Source organism: Rhinolophus sinicus, chromosome 15 (genome assembly GCF_057876585.1).
Source record: "Rhinolophus sinicus isolate RSI-liver-muscle chromosome 15, RSI-T2T, whole genome shotgun sequence".
Lineage (NCBI taxonomy): Eukaryota > Metazoa > Chordata > Mammalia > Chiroptera > Rhinolophidae > Rhinolophus > Rhinolophus sinicus.
Genome location: NC_142515.1, coordinates 5,889,095 through 5,904,616, shown reverse-complemented (window position 1 = coordinate 5,904,616; position 15,522 = coordinate 5,889,095). Strand labels below are relative to the sequence as shown.

General features: G+C 40.0%; 1 protein-coding gene across 3 annotated transcripts in view; it reads left to right on the top strand.

Annotated features, from left to right (window-relative positions):
* Nucleotides 1-2,398: 2,398 nt before the first annotated feature.
* ZRANB1 (zinc finger RANBP2-type containing 1) overlaps nt 2,399-15,522 on the top strand; it is a 53,491-nt gene continuing 40,367 nt past the window's right edge. The window contains exon 1 of one of the 3 annotated variants that reach the window (XM_074338826.2): nt 2,399-2,795. The gene's annotated coding sequence lies outside the window, so the exon portion shown is untranslated. The remainder of the gene's footprint in view (nt 2,796-15,522) is intronic. The other 2 variants (XM_019742171.3, XM_074338827.2) reach the window with 2 other exon arrangements.

The following is a 15,522-nucleotide window of genomic DNA, read 5'->3' as shown; positions in this document are numbered from 1 at the left end:
GGAAACACTTGAAATAAAAGCCAAAACAAATTAATTGTCAACGAAATTATACTGTCCCTACAATTTAGTACAAGGGTTCTAAGAAAAAGAAATTAAAAACAAACAAACATTTTTCCCAAGTGAAATATTTCTCAGAACTCAAATATTTCTCAGAAACATGTGTCAGGAGAATGACAATTTAATCTCTGTGCTAAATAGCACAAAGCAGTTCCTTAACTGACAATGCTGTCTGCTGTACTTGTTGACATATTTTTAACTCAAATATGGTGCAATGGAAAAAAGATTTGGGAAATCCAGAGCTTTGTTTTCTAATTCCAAACCTAGATGATCTGGCTTTTGATAAGTCATTTAAAATCTCTAGGCATTCGTTTCCACATTTGTAAACTCGGGGGTGGGACTGTGTCAGTTCTTGGCTGCATATTAGTCACCTGGGGAATGTGTTTCAAACATCGCCAGCCCAGGATCCCTTGGGGATTGTTTCAGCAGGGCTGGGGTGGGGCCCAGATATGGGTATTTTGAAAAAGCTCCTCTGGTAATTCTAATGTGTGGCCATGGCCGAGAACCACTGGGCTGTATCAAGTGTCTTCAACTTTAACAGAGTCATTTTGGGGTTTGCCCTTCCTTTCAATTACAAGATAGTTTTCATTTGAATTAACTTAGCACATTCTACCTCATATTATAATTATGGTTATTTTTGTCTTGCCCTCCTTCCTAGGCTGCAGGTTCCTCAAACACAGAACATCTTACTCATCTGTGTGTGTTTCTTGTTCCTTGGCACATGGTACTTTAGGTTTGTTAAACTGAGTGAAGAGTTAATAAGCCTTATTCAAATAATGTCCCTTCCCTTAACAAGATAAACTGCAACTCAAACTAAACAAAAACGCCTAATTCTACAGTTCTTGTTAATTTGTAGGTGAGGTGCTTTGTAGCTGAGGTTTAGGCAGGGGAAGCTGAGGTACTCAGAAGCTCTGAAAATATTTTCAAAGTGAAATGTTGGTTGAACCATTGTTCTTACGTAATAACCGTGTTGTTTCATTTTATCTACAATTGTGTTAATTATATGTCTGAGAATGTGTATGTTTTGTAGGCAAATGACTGTTGCAGTTTAAACTGTTGCAGTTTAAAATAAACAATTTATTGAGAAGTCCTTGAGCAAATAATAACATTGCTCTGGGAAGATGGGGATTATCGAAAATCTATCACAGGAATGGCTGCGAGGATGAAATATACTGGTGATTACGGAAGAGGTTGCTGGTAAGGGAAAGCAGTATAAGGTATTATTCTTCAGTGCCCATAGTGAAGCTCTGCACTCTTGTGCCATATTTATGCAAAGAGACTCAGAATAGTACCATGAATAGTTTTACTTCAAGTCTCCATCCACGTTTTAAAAGTCCAGTTAAAGTGAGTAACACACTCTTTCTATTTAAGTTGAGGTGTGCAGTACAACTGCTAAATGCCCTATGAGAGTACAATTCTTCAATAGATAACTTGTAAAGCGGATTAGAAGTTTTAAAGAGTTGCTGTTGTATGGTCTTTCAAATTCTTGAAATAAAATTTGAAGTATGGAAAATGCAAGGCAAAGCTCTCCGGCTGGAAAAATTGACACACTTCTGGGGTTTCAACAAATGGCTAAATGACTTAAGACTCTTTGACTGTATTTACAGAAATAAAGGAAATGCACAAAATACATCACCATATAACAGATTCTCTTTATAACTTGGGCTCTGGGAACTCGGCAGTATTTTTTCCATGGCTGTAATTTATTCTCTGCCTTAAATTTACATAAAAGGTAACCATCTCCCTTTACAGAAAAGACACCCATGAGAAAGTTGAGTTTACCGAAAATTAGAGCTAGGAAGTAGAAAAGAAAGAGCTTTTCTTTTTTAAAAAAATTATTTTGAGAGAATTGGCATATAATCCATGGCTTTTCATCATGCATATACGTACATATACATGTAATACATATTATAAATACACACACACACCGCCTCGAAGGTGAAAACCGGACATAAAAAACTATCACAATCAACTTAAACATTTATCTTCCCTGGTGCCTGATAAAGAGATTGAAACTGTAAGAAAAGCTGAAGCAGAATCTGTTACTACGTGGCCCCCTGGGAGACGCGACTCGGGGGTTGACCTATCAGTCGGGCGCGTCTGCTGCAGAGGAGGCAACGCGAGTGGGACCCGCGCGAGAACGCCCTCCGGGCGGCGGACGCAGAGCCGCCCTGTCGCCTCCCAGCGTCCCCCGCAGGCGGCCGAGGGTCCAGAGCCCAGGACCGCCCCCGCCTCACAATCAGGGCTGGGCGCCGGCGTGACGTCACCTTTCCGCGGCCCGCCCACTGCTCCGGGAAAGAAGCGGCCGCCCATTGGCTGCGCCCCTGGCGGCCTCCGGGCCAATGATAGGGCGGCGAGCGGTGAGGTCCGGCCTTGACGTTGTGCTGCTCGCTGTGGAGTTTATTTGGCTCCAGAGCCCCTCGCCGCCGCCATTAGGATCCCGCAGCGCCCGAGGACGCCCCCTTCCTCTGCTCCCCCTCCCCCTCGGGGCCCCCTCGCCTCCGCGCCTGCTCTCTGCCCCTCGGCCCCGGTCTCCGGCAGTCGGGAGCCGTCCGCGGCCCACGGAGACCATGTCCTGACTGAGGGGGGAGGGCGGAGGCGGCACGGAGGGAGGCGGAGAGGGGCCCGGCTCGGCTCGTCGCCGCGGGCTGCTCGGGGAGTCGCCGCTGCCGCCGGACGCCGAGCATCGGACTGGGAGGAGGAGCAGGAGCTGGAGGAGGAGCCGCCGCCGCCGCCAGGTAATCAGGCCCGGGTGGGCGCCTCGCCGTAGGCCCCTGGCGGCCCCCATGGCGGCCTGCCGGGCCCCTAGCTCCCTGGTGGCGCCCGGGTGTCCTGGGCCGCCCGCCCGTGACCCCCGGGGCGCTGTCGTAGGCTAGAGGAGGCCAGGGACGGGAAGGGGGCAGGATCTGCTACCGCCGTGCGTTCATCTTGGGCTTTCCCGGTGCGGGTGCGGGAACAGGCCCCGGGCTGTGGGAGGGTGGGTCCGCCCGGCTTGTTTACCGACCATCGATCTCCCGCGGCTGGACTCCCTGCCTGCCCTGCCACCTCTCTTCCGCCAGGGTCTCCCCCTCCCCCATCCTTTCCTGCCACCTACGGGGGAGGGGGTGTGAGTGGGCTTTCGCTCCCTCTCTGTAGCAGGCCCTGAAATACTTGGGTCCGTCGCCACAAGTTGGTGCTGGTCCCCAAACTTGTATTTCGGTCTCTTGGCCGAGTCCTCTCCTCCCCTCCCGTGGTAGCCTCAGTTGCTGCCATTTCTGTCTTAAGAAAATAAAGGTGTGTGGGGTGGGGGACGGGTGGGCTGGAGGGGCTGCAGCTAGTGCAGAGATTGACGGCCCGTCTCGCTCCCAGTCATGATTGTTCCGTTCAAGAACCTGTTATTTTCTCTTCTCTGCTGTGGCTTGGTGTGTGGGTCATTTCACAGACAAAAGGACTGTAATGAATACTTGCATTAAGCACAAGGGACAGGCAGTTGAGGCTCAGCCTGGAAGTTTGAACCGGCCCATGAGCTGCGGGATACACTGGTGTTTTGAAACTCTCTTGTTGAGAATTTTGAAATTTCAGTCAGTTGATTTCCCTTTTCCATAACTTGGTAGACTATCAGGTCAAACGCCGTCCCCTCTACCCAGTATTTTGCTCTGTCTGCTCAAAGTAAAATCGATGGTATCAGTAAGTTTAATGAACAAAACTATCGTTTTAGGAACACAATCAAAGAGAAATCTTTTGCTCTTGGATATGTTTATAATGAGTGGTTCTTCTGTGAGTGATCTCTTTTTAGCTGACTTCTTTATCACTTGGGCGACCTTAAGGGTACCCCTGTTTGGCTCAAACATGGATGACTCAGTGTGCAAACTATAAGCCAGGGGGAACCATAAGGAATTTTGATCTTGGCTTATGCCAAGGGCCTTGGGAAAGTCACCTGAACTGTGAAAAATAAAGCTGGATCTCTTCCTGATTATTATTATTGTTATTAATTATATGAGGTAATTGTAAAGAAATGTAGACCCCTGCTCCCCACTGATTTTTGGATCTTATGACAATATATGCAGTCACCTTGTACTAAAATTTCATAACATTGTTTTTATTGGGCTATTATGGAGACTAAGAGGATAGTAATGACACACTTTAATCTTTGGGGAGGATATTATTTGACTGTCAGGGATTTCTGTTTCTGTTGATGTTTCAACACCTTTTATCACTGGGAGCATTGGGACACCCATTTATTTACTCTCAAAATGGGCTTGGATTAGTATGACGTCATTCCTGGCGGTAGATTTTAAGCTTATGGCCTTGATCCAGCTCTGTACACTGATAAGGGTTATGGCGTACACATTTAAAAGTCTGAGGATTAATATAGGTTTGGAACTCACAATCTAGTTGTACAATATTTGAGGTAAACTGCCCCCCATGATTGATAGAGTGAGAGCTGTTCAACATGCTTTACACTTACATTGCTTTTATAATAAATGGAAACTTTAAATAAATGGGAGTTGCAAAAGTAGACCACTGAAACTTTTTGTTTAACTTGGTTCACTGTTACTTTTTGAGGACGGCTGCTCATGTCCCTCGTCCCCCAATAATAAGTTCTCGTACCTGGGCTTTGAACATGTTTTCTCTCACTGATGTGGCGTTTCGTTTGGAATATCTGTGCTCTGCTTGGGCTTCGGTAAATACGATCTTGCACATTCAAACACTCTCACGTCCTCACATCACAACATAAAAACGTGCAGAACACTGCTTATTACATGCAAAGTTGAAGCTCCTTGGTGTGGTGTTCAAGTTTCTCTATAATGTGGCCCTGATGCAGTCTTCAGACTTAACTCTGACTTCTCCCCTTGGTGAATCCTTAGCTTTAGCCAAACTAACTTGTTTGTTGTTCCTGTGAAGTGCCTCTTTTTGGCCTTTTTTTACGCCATTCTTTCTGTTTGAAACCTCTTCCGCTTGTTTTCATGGATATTCTTTACTCTGGGCCCAGTTGATTCCTGTCTCTTCAGAAGCCTTTTTGACTTGAACCAACCCCAGTGGATCCATTCACTGCTCGCTCGTGTGGGACTATTTTGTCTTTTGTTGTTTTTGGTTTTTCCTTAGCATATGCTAGCCTGGATTTCAGTTTATCTCTTTATATCTTTATTCTGCTTCCCAATTCAGGTTTTGAGACCTCTGAGAAATGCTATGAACCCTAAATCCTGTATCTATGGAGTCTGACAAAGTATTTCTGGTTATAGAGGTTTTATAGGATGTGCAGTTTGTACTGTTCTAAGTAGTGGAGTTTCTGGGATTTTGTTTTATGAGAAAATATTTGAAATTAATGGCTCTCTAAAATTTTTTTTATTATCAGCACAGCTCTTCCTATAGAGGATGCGCAACATTTTGATAATGATCAAGTCTTATTATTCAAATAAAAACAAGTACTGCAGTTCCATAGTTCAGATTTGAGTCTGGGGCAGTTAACTTCCATTTGAGTTTGGCACTGGTGACACTGTGGGTGGTCATTCCATATTTGTAGTGTATAGGTCATGCTTAGCATTACAGGAAGGAGAAATATCTGTGGTCTCAGTTTGCATCCTTAACCTTAGATGTTGGCAGCATGTGTCATTGATCACGAGGCAGATGAAACTCAGGAGAATGTGTGATTCACTGCTACCTGTCAACGCTGTTGGAGGAGAACACAAAGCAGCTGGGTCCATAGTGTGTTTGTGTACCATGGGTGACACATGTAATTATGCAGTCCGCGGGTGGATGCTGGTGTCGTTGGAAAACAGGTGTGTATGTTTGTGTTGTGTGTATGTCTGAGTAAAAGGCCTGGCATTTTATGGACACAAGTCTCTTAGCAGTAAACCGTCTCGAATGCATCTATGTGGAAACTTGTTCTCTTCAGTTCATCACAATATTTTTCCTTTGAAGTAGACTGATTTTTAGAAAGTAGTTTACATAAAACATTTTTTAAAGCTTCAGAAACCTTTGTAGCACAATTGAAGCTAAAATTAGCCTGTTAATAAGCTTTCCAGAAATACTAGGCATTTTTACAGAAGCCAGTTACATTTGTAAAAGGTACTTTCATAGAATTATACCAGTAATCTCAGCACTAGAGAAATCTGGATCCGTTAGCATTCTTTGCTTTCTGGGAGGGTGTTGGGTTAAGATGAAATTTTTGACAAGAGCCGTCGGTTTGAATTTTAAAATGGAGGTTGGTCTGGTAAATTGAATATAAAGTTGATAATTTTTCAGGTGCCTAGTGAAATTGAACTTTTTCAATTTCAATTAGAAAAGTAATTTTCTTTATTTTTATAGTTCAGATAGAGGGCAACTACCCTACTCCCTCCTCACCCAACACAGCAGAATTGTGTTTTTCACCCTTTGACAAGTCAGATTTTTATGAGGATTGAATTCACATAAATAAAAAATGTTTGAATGGATAAGGCATTATTGGAAATCAGTTGTACATTGTGGAGAAGGGGAAAAATTCCTTTTTACCCCTCCCGGTTCTTTTGGCTGGCCGGATATAGGCAAATTGACAAGAGCAAATCAAATTTACTCTCCTACATATGGGAATCTCACATAAGTGAGAGTCAGAGCCCCCCAACTGCGCAAGAGGTTCAGAGATAGAAAAGGAATTAAAGCATGTAAGACATCCTGAGCTAGGGATGAGGTAAGTGACTTGGCTTCAAAAGGTCATTGCAGGGTGATAAGAAGAGCAGACGTTTAGTAAATAGAAGTTTGCCCTGCCCTATCGATAGGTCAAAAGACATTATCTCTGATAATCCCTTACGGGCAAGGCCTCTAATTCAATTCTTCTAGGTAGTTAATAAGGCCAGGGGGTGTTGCTCTGGGGCCTGAAGCTAAAATTGCCTTTGGCTCAGAGTAAGCTGCGTACCACTGAGGCACATCTTGGGGTGGTGTGTTCTGGGCCCCCATAGTGTCTTTCTGTTTTTTTCTTAATTGTTTTATAACAACTTTATTGAGGTTTATTTCATATACCATAAAATTCACCCTTTTAAAGTCTACACTTCATTGGTTTTTAGCCTATTCACAGAGTTGTGTGACCAGCACCACGATCCCGAACATTTTCATCACCCCAGAAAGAGACCTTCTACCCATTAGCAGTCATTTCTTCCTTTGCCCCAGTTCCTGGCAACCACGAATCTACTTTCTGTCTCCATAGATTTGCCTATTCTGTACGTTTCATGCAAATCAAATCATACCATGTATGACCTCTTATGTCGGGCTTCAGTCATTTAACATGTTTTCCTGGATTATCCCTGTTGTAGCATGTATCAATACTGTATTCCTTTTTATGGCTGAATAATTAATATTCCATTTGTGTCTGTTAATTGATGGACATTTGGGTTGTTTCTACTTTTTGTCTTACTAAATATGTTGCTATGAACATTTGTGTACAAGTTTTTGGTGGACATAAGTTTTCATTTCTCTTGGGTATATACCTAGGAGTGGAATTACTGGGTCATATGGTAACTCTGTGTTTAACCTTTGAGGAACTTCAGACTGTTTTCCAAAGTGGTTGCACCATTTCACATTTCTACTAGCAGTGTATGAGGGGGTTCCAGTTCTCTATACCCCGCAACACTTGTTATTGTCTCTCTTTTTTGTTATAACCATTCTAGTGAAGTGGCATCTCCTAGTTTTTATTTGCATTTTCCTAATGACTAATGGTATTGAGCATCTTTTCATATTATTAGCCATGTGTATATCTTTTTTACAGAAATGTCTATCAGTTCGGTTGTCTTTTTACTGTTGAGTTGTTTAAGAGTTCTTTATATATTCTGAATAGCAGTCAGATAAATGATTTGCAAATAGTTTCTCCTGTTTTGTGGGTTTTCTTTTCACTTTCTTCATGGTGGCCTTTGAAGCGCAAAAGGTTTTAATTTTGATGTAGTTCAACTTATCTGTTTCCTTTTGCCACTTATGCTTTTGGTGTCATGTTTAAGAAGCCATTATCTAATCCAGAGTCAAGAAGATGCATATCTGTGTTTTCTTCTAAGAATTTTATAGTTTTAGCTCTTATATTTAGGTCAATAATAATCTTAAGTTTTATATGTAGTATGATGTAGGGTCCAACGTAACTCTTTTGCAGGTGGCTGTCTGGTTGTCCTGGCACCATTTGCTGAAATTTACTTAGCTTTAATGGTATAATTATTCTCAGTGTAAATTGATTATTGCAAGATAGTATTTCCTGGATATATGAAGAAATTCTCCTTATTTTACAGATGGAGAAAAGGGTCTCGCAGTGTTGCACAGTAAGTTGCAGCAATAAACTCACACTTTGATTGGAATTCAGAAGGCGGGACATTTTTAAACAAGCCACTTCTAAATTCCTTTTTGCTTTTGTTGTTGGGATAGGTACTTTATTTTTTGATATTTAATGAAGCTAACGTTTGTTTTTAAACAAGAGAACTATAGCAGTTTGCAGAACTATTTTTGACTAATCTTGTTTTGGAATACTATCCTTTGATACCAGTAGAACATTGAGTTACTTTTTACTGACTAAGTGATTAGTGAGCAACTGTCACAAAGCAGACGCTGTTTATACAGACATAAAAATGAATTTCTCACAGCTGATTGTTAGAAATAAACCATAATCCACTAAACTAAGTACCATGAAGTGGTAAAGAAGTGACTAAATTAATTTAGCACAAGATTAGGGTATCAGGAAGGGTGTTACAGAGGCGGGGACATGTCCCTGAGCAGCTGGTCCCTGAAGGAGGGTGAGCGTGGCAGAGAGAGCATCCTGTGCAAACGCAGTCTTACCAGTGAAGGCATGGAGACCGTGCAAGTGCCGTGCGGTGTTTAAGGACCAGGAGAGGCCTCAGACGGCTGAAGTGCGCCGGTGAGGGTGGGAAGGGACTCCTAGCAGCTGGGTCTGGGCGCCTGATTCCCTCTCCAGGCCCTGATCCTCGTTTTCCCCCAGAGCTACTATTGTCAAGAAGCTGGAAATTAGAACCAAGGAGTGATCCTCTTCATTGAGGACCATCTTTACAGATGGGAAGAGGGAAGAGCTCTGTGTGTGTGTGTGGGAGGGGCGGGTATGTTGGGGATACTTGTCGTATTACTGAAATCATTCAGCAAATTAAATTAATAATTATAGGGAACCTACTATGTGATCTGAGGTTGTTTAGGATTTTCAAAAAGTAGACTACAAAAATGCTGTTGCAAAGGCTACTATAGTTAAAACATTTAGTAACGACCTATTCAGTGTTAATCATTTGAAAAAGCAACTATACTAGATGTGGAGATATTCCTGTGAACAGGACAGAGTCTGTTACTTGTATTTACATTCTAGTGTGGAGAGACAGTCAAGTTGCAAATAAGAAAAAAAGTACCAGGTAGTGATAAGTGCTGTACAGATACTGAAAGTAGGGTCACGTGGTGGAGAATGACTTGAGTGGTCAGAGAAAATCTTCCTGAGGAGGTGACATTTAAACCTAGATCTCAGTGACAACAGCTGGCTGTGTGAAAATCTTGGGGAAAGAGCACTCTAGGCGGGGAGATTTCTAATACAAAACTCAGTAAGGTGAAAATGAGCTTGCTGTATAAGGAGCAGAGTGAAATCCTCTTTTATGTAAGATTTGCTCGAAAGACTGAGGAATTTAAATTTTATTCCGAGTGAATTGGGAACCCATTACAGGATTTCAAATCCTTATGTTGTGACTTGGTTTACATTTCTAAAGGATCCATCTGGCTTCTATATAAGGATGTGGAAGTAATTTGTAAATTTTAAGGTTTGTTGTGTGATGTGTGTGTGTGTGTGTGTGTGTGTGTGTGTGTGTGTGTAAGCATAAATATATTTTTCTTCGGAACTGTTTGAAAGTAAGTTGAAGATTTGATACCACTTGATCCCTAAATATTTAGTGTGTATTTCTTAAAAACAAGGGCTTTCTCTTATATAACCACAGTACAATTACCAAAATCAGGAAATTAACATCATACAGTACTATTATGTAAGTCTTAAGAGTAAGATTCTGCAAATCTTATTCAGAAGTTGTCCATTAATGTTTTTTATAATGACAACAGAAAATCTCAGATCATGTGTTGCAGTCTGGTGTTATGTTTTTAATAAGCTCCTTTATTGTAACAGTAAAGTCTTTCTTTTTCATGATATTGCTGTTATTGAACAATATAGGACTAGTTGTTTTGTACCAGGTCTCTTAATATGATATGTCTGATGTTTTCTCATGATTAGAGTTAGATTATGCACTTTGGGGCAAGAAGACCACAGCAGTGACGTTGTGCTCTGAGCACAAATGATGCGATTCCTGGAGTGGTTCATTTGGATTGCTTGGTTAAGGTGCTGTCCACCGGGCTGTGGAACATGCCAGTTACTGTTGAGGGAACATACTTGGAGACCATTTAAATATCCTGTCCTCTAGCTTTTGCCCATTAGTTTTAATATCCATTGATGACTGTTTTCTGAATCTGTTGTGAAGATCGCCAAATGGTGATTTTTCTAATTCAGTTATTCTTTTTGCATTTATTAGTTGGATTTCTATAGTAAAGAAGAGTTTTCTCTTTATGTGTGTTTATCTACACATTTGTAGACATAGGTTTTTATGGATTTTTGTTTTACTCCATGCTTTAAAATCCTTATTATTTTTGTGGATGCCTAGTCAATCCAGGTTTGGCCAGTGGGAGCAGCTTAGGTTCACAGCAAAATTGAGCAGAAGGTACAGAGTTCTCATATCTCCCTGCCCCCACATGCATACCCTCTCCCCTGTCAACATCCCGCAACAGAGTGGCACATTTGTTACAGTTGGTGAATCTGCTGCCATGGCATGTCTTACCTACCAGAGTCCATAGTGATGTTAACTTTTACTCTTGGTGCTGTACGTTGTATGGGTTTTGACAAATCTATGACAGGTACTTACCATTGTAATGTCATACAGAATAGTTCACTGCCCTAAAGATCCTCCATGCTCTACCTGTTCATTTTTCCCTCCCGTCAACCCTGGCACCCACCCATCTTTTTATTGTGTCTGTTGTTTTGCTTTTTCCAGAATGTCTATAGTTGGGATCATATAGTATGTAGCCTTTTCAGATTGGCTTCTTTCACTTAATCATGCGCATTTAAGGTTCCTCCTTGTCGTCATAGTTTGTTTATTTATCTATTGTTTTAGTTTATTTCTTTCTTAATGCCGAATAGTATTTCATTGTGTGAATGGACCACAAGTGATCCATTCACCTACTGAAGGACGTCTTGGTTGGTTGCTTTCAGTTTTGGCGATCGATCATGAATAAAGCTGCTGTAGACATCCGTGTGCAGGCTTGTGTTTGTACATAAGTTTTCAACTCCTTTGGGTAAATACTACGGTGCACAATTGCTGGATCTCATAGTAAGAACATGTTTAGTTGTGTAAGAAACGGCCAAGCTCTCTCTGTACCATTTGCATTCCCGCCAGAGTGAGTCAGAGTACCTGTTCCACATTCTCATCGGCATTGGTGGTATCAATGTTTTGGATTTTGGCCATTCTAGTAGGTGTGTACTGGTGTCTCATTGCCGTTTTAATTTGCAATTGCCTGCTTATATTGGATGTTGAGCATTTTTCATATGCCTGTTTGCCATCTGTATAACTTCCTTGCTGAGGTGTCTATTCAGGTCCTTCGCCCATGTTTTAATTGGGTTGTTTGTTTTCTTATTGTTGAGTTTTAAGAGTTCTTTGCATATTTTGGATAACAGTCCTTTATCAAGATATGTCTTTTGCAAATATTTTCTCCTGTTTTTTTGGCTTATCTTGACATTTCCTAGACAGTGTCTTTTACAGAGCAGAAGTTTTTAATTTTAACAAATCCAGCTTATCAATTATTTTTTTGTGGATTGTGCCTTTGGTGTTTTATTTAACAAGACATTGCCATAGCCAAGATCATCTAGATTTCCTTTTATGTTATTTTCTAGGAATTTTATAGTTCTGCATTTTACATTTAGACCTGAGATCAATTTTCAGTTTTTGTGAAGAGTGTAAGGTCTGTGTCTAGAGTCATTTTTTTGCATGTGACTGTCCAGTTCCAGCACCATTTTTTGAAAGACTGTCTTTTCTCGATTGTATTGCTTTTGCTCATTTCAAAGATCAAGTGATTCTATATCTGTAGGTTTATTGCTGCCCTCTCTGTTCTGTGCTATTGACCTACTTGTCTGTTCTTTCACCAGTATCACACTGTCTTGATTACTGTAGCTTTATAGGAAGTCTTCAAGTCAGGGTAGCCATTCTTAGGTTTTTTCCTTCAGTACTGTGTTGGCTATTCTGAGTCTTATGCTTCTCCATATAAACTTTAGAATCAGTTTGTTAATATCCACAAAATAGCTTGCAGGGGTTTTGATTGCAGTTGCATTGAATCTCTTGATCAAGTTGGCAAGAACTGAGATTTTGACAATATTGTCTTCCTATCCATGAACATGGATGATATCTCTTCATTTATTTAGTTCTTTGATTTTTTTGTTTTAACTACTTTTGTCATTTTCCTTATAGCTCTTTTACATATTTAGTTAGGTTTATACCTAAGTATTTCAGTTTTGGAGGTGCTAATGTAAATGGTAATTGTTTTAAATTTCAAATTCCATTTGTTCATTGCTGGTATATGGAAATCAACTTTAAAACATTTTTTATTTTTTTCATTAGTTTCAGGGGGGAAGGTAATTAACTTTTGCATATTAACTTTGTATCCTGTAACCTTGTTGTAATCTCTTTTTAGCTCTAGGAGTGGTGTTGATTCTTACAGATTTTCAGATAGGCAATCATATCATCTGTCAATAAAGACAATTTTCTTTCTTCCCAATAGGTATACCTTTATTTCCTTTTTTGTTTTTTTAGCATTAGCTAAAATTTCCAGTTTGATGTTGAAAAGGAGTGGTGAGAGGGGCCCTTAGAGGGAAAGTTTCTACTTTCTCACCATTCAGTATGTTGTTAGGTGTAAGTATTTTTGTATATGCTCTTTATCAAGTTGAGCAAGTTCCTTGGTACTCCTAGTTTCCTGAGAGTTGTTTTTTAAAATCATGAGTGGATTTTGCCTTTTCTGCATGTGTTCATGTGGTCGTTTTTTCTGTGGCCTGCTGATATGATGGATTACGTCAACTGATGTTTGAACATTGAACGAGCCTTATATATCTGGGATATAAACCCCTGTTGGTTGTGGTGTATAATTTTTTTCTTACATCGTTGAATTTTATTTGCTGATGTTTCAATGAGGATTTTTGCATCTTTGTTCATGAGAGACATTGAAAAAACATCACTTTATGTCTTAGTTTTCATAAGTGTGATATTTGTCCGTGCAAGTTTAGGATAAAAGACACTTTGGTTCGTGTTTTGATATATTTCCTCTCTCTTATGAGCTGTACCTGTGAGTTATAGGAAGAAGCAAATTCCAGACATAACATTTCAGTATGTGTCTCTTAAGAGAAAAGGACTTTTATAAATATGGGTACAATACTGTTAATCACATCTTAAATTCCTAGTAACTTTTAAATATCAAAACAGTGTTCAAGTTAATGTTTAAAATGTACATGAGTTTAATATACACACACACACAGGAATTTGCTGATTGCATCTCCACGGGGTTAGATTGTGCCTCTATCCCCTGGAACCCTCTAAACTGGTAGTTAGAACTAGAAACTTTTTCCAATTCAGGCTCGATCACTTATTGTTATGTGGCACAAATAATTCGTAGGTGGTGTGGTATACAGATGTATGAGATGACAGCTTTACTTCAAAAACAGGTTGTTGTTACTGCTTACATCTATTAATGTTAGTATATGTTTTAGAATTTGGGCTTGACTATCAGAACTTGTCACAAATGGAAGTTAATTTTAACTAAAAATTGTTTTCATTATGTTCAGAAGTAGAGTATCTGCAAAATATTAATAAATTCAAACAAGATTTTAAAGTGAGTCTTTACATAGAAGAATGTGTGATTGCTAGTTAGAGTTTAGTATATGGGGTGGAGATTCTCAGGTCATCTTGTTTAACTCATTCGTTTCTTTTACGAATGAGAAAATTGAGGCTCTGAGAGATAAAGATGATTTGCTTACTATTTCAGTCATTCTTTGCTTTCCTTTAAAACAGGGCTGCATGTGGGTACTGTAATTCATACATATCTGTCATTTGGTGAGACTTTCCCTTTTTTTCAAGTCTCTGAATGAAAGTGGAAGGTGTTTCTTATTTTAATTGACATGCTGTAGTTTTTTTAGTAATCTGCACTGTGTTTGTTGAAGTCAGGCTGACTTTTATTAATACTGTTTTCTTCCTCAGTAGTTGCCTCCAAAATAAAAAATACTTAAGGTATTGTGTAGTCTAAAACCGTGGTGAATATTCCAAGTTGTCTTTTCATTCAAGTTTAGATTCTAGATTTAGTATATTTTGCTTTATAAATAACTTGAAGTTTTTAGACATTTTGCAGTAGTTCTTAATCTAGATATGTTTGGGGAAGATTCTGTGTAATCTTAAAAAGTTAAATTTTGAGCAAAATGTGTGTTAACAGTTTATTTTTATTTTTTAAGTTTTCCTCTTTAGATATTGTCTGTCAGAAGTCATCTAGGAAGGACTGCTTAGTGAAAAACTCAGTGCAGTTTAGTAATAGTCCAAATTCTGGATAATGGGTACAGGTGCCTATGGGCTGCGGTATATTTATTACATAACATATATATTGCAGACTTTGGAGCCAGAATGCCTGGGTTCAAACCTTGCCTCTGCCACTTACTGTGTTTCCCCGAAAATAAGACCTAGCCAGATGATCAGCTCTACTGCGTCTGCTGGAGCAAAAATTAATATAAGACCTATTCTATTATATTATACCCGGTCTTAGACTAATTTTTGCTCCAAAGGGCATATTAGAGCTGATAGTCCACTAGATCGCATTTTCAGGGAGACATGGTAGTAGCTTTGTGACTTTAGGCAAGTCATTCAGCTTCTCTGTCTGTGTTTTCAGTCATTAAAATTGGAGATAATAGTACCTGTTTCATAGGATTCTGAAGATGAAATTAGTTAATGTATGTGTGTGTACACACAGACACACATGCACACACACAGTGCTTAGAACAATGGCTGACATACAGTAAATGCTTAAGTTTTAGCTGTTTTCTTAGTCAGATAAGGCTGGCTCTGGCAGAATTGTGCAGTAGACACTCATCCATCTCTAATGACTGGCTAGGCTGTGCCTTCAGCCTGCTGTTGTCTTTGGCGCTCCTTCCCAGGTTGCCTTTGCTAAACTTCTGCCTGCCTATTCTCCCTGTACTTGCAATGAAACCCCAAATCACAAAATCCCCATCCTATTTTCCTATCCACTATACTGAGAATCAAGAGAAAAGCTGATCTGATTGAATTACATTATTAATAAATGACATTTGTAAATAACTTATATTTATAAGATGAGTTTTTTGAAAATTCAAGTTATAGTGGATTGGAAATCAGGCAAAATAACAAAGAAAGTTGAACAAAGTTGAGGTATTATGAAAAAGATGTTTTTGGA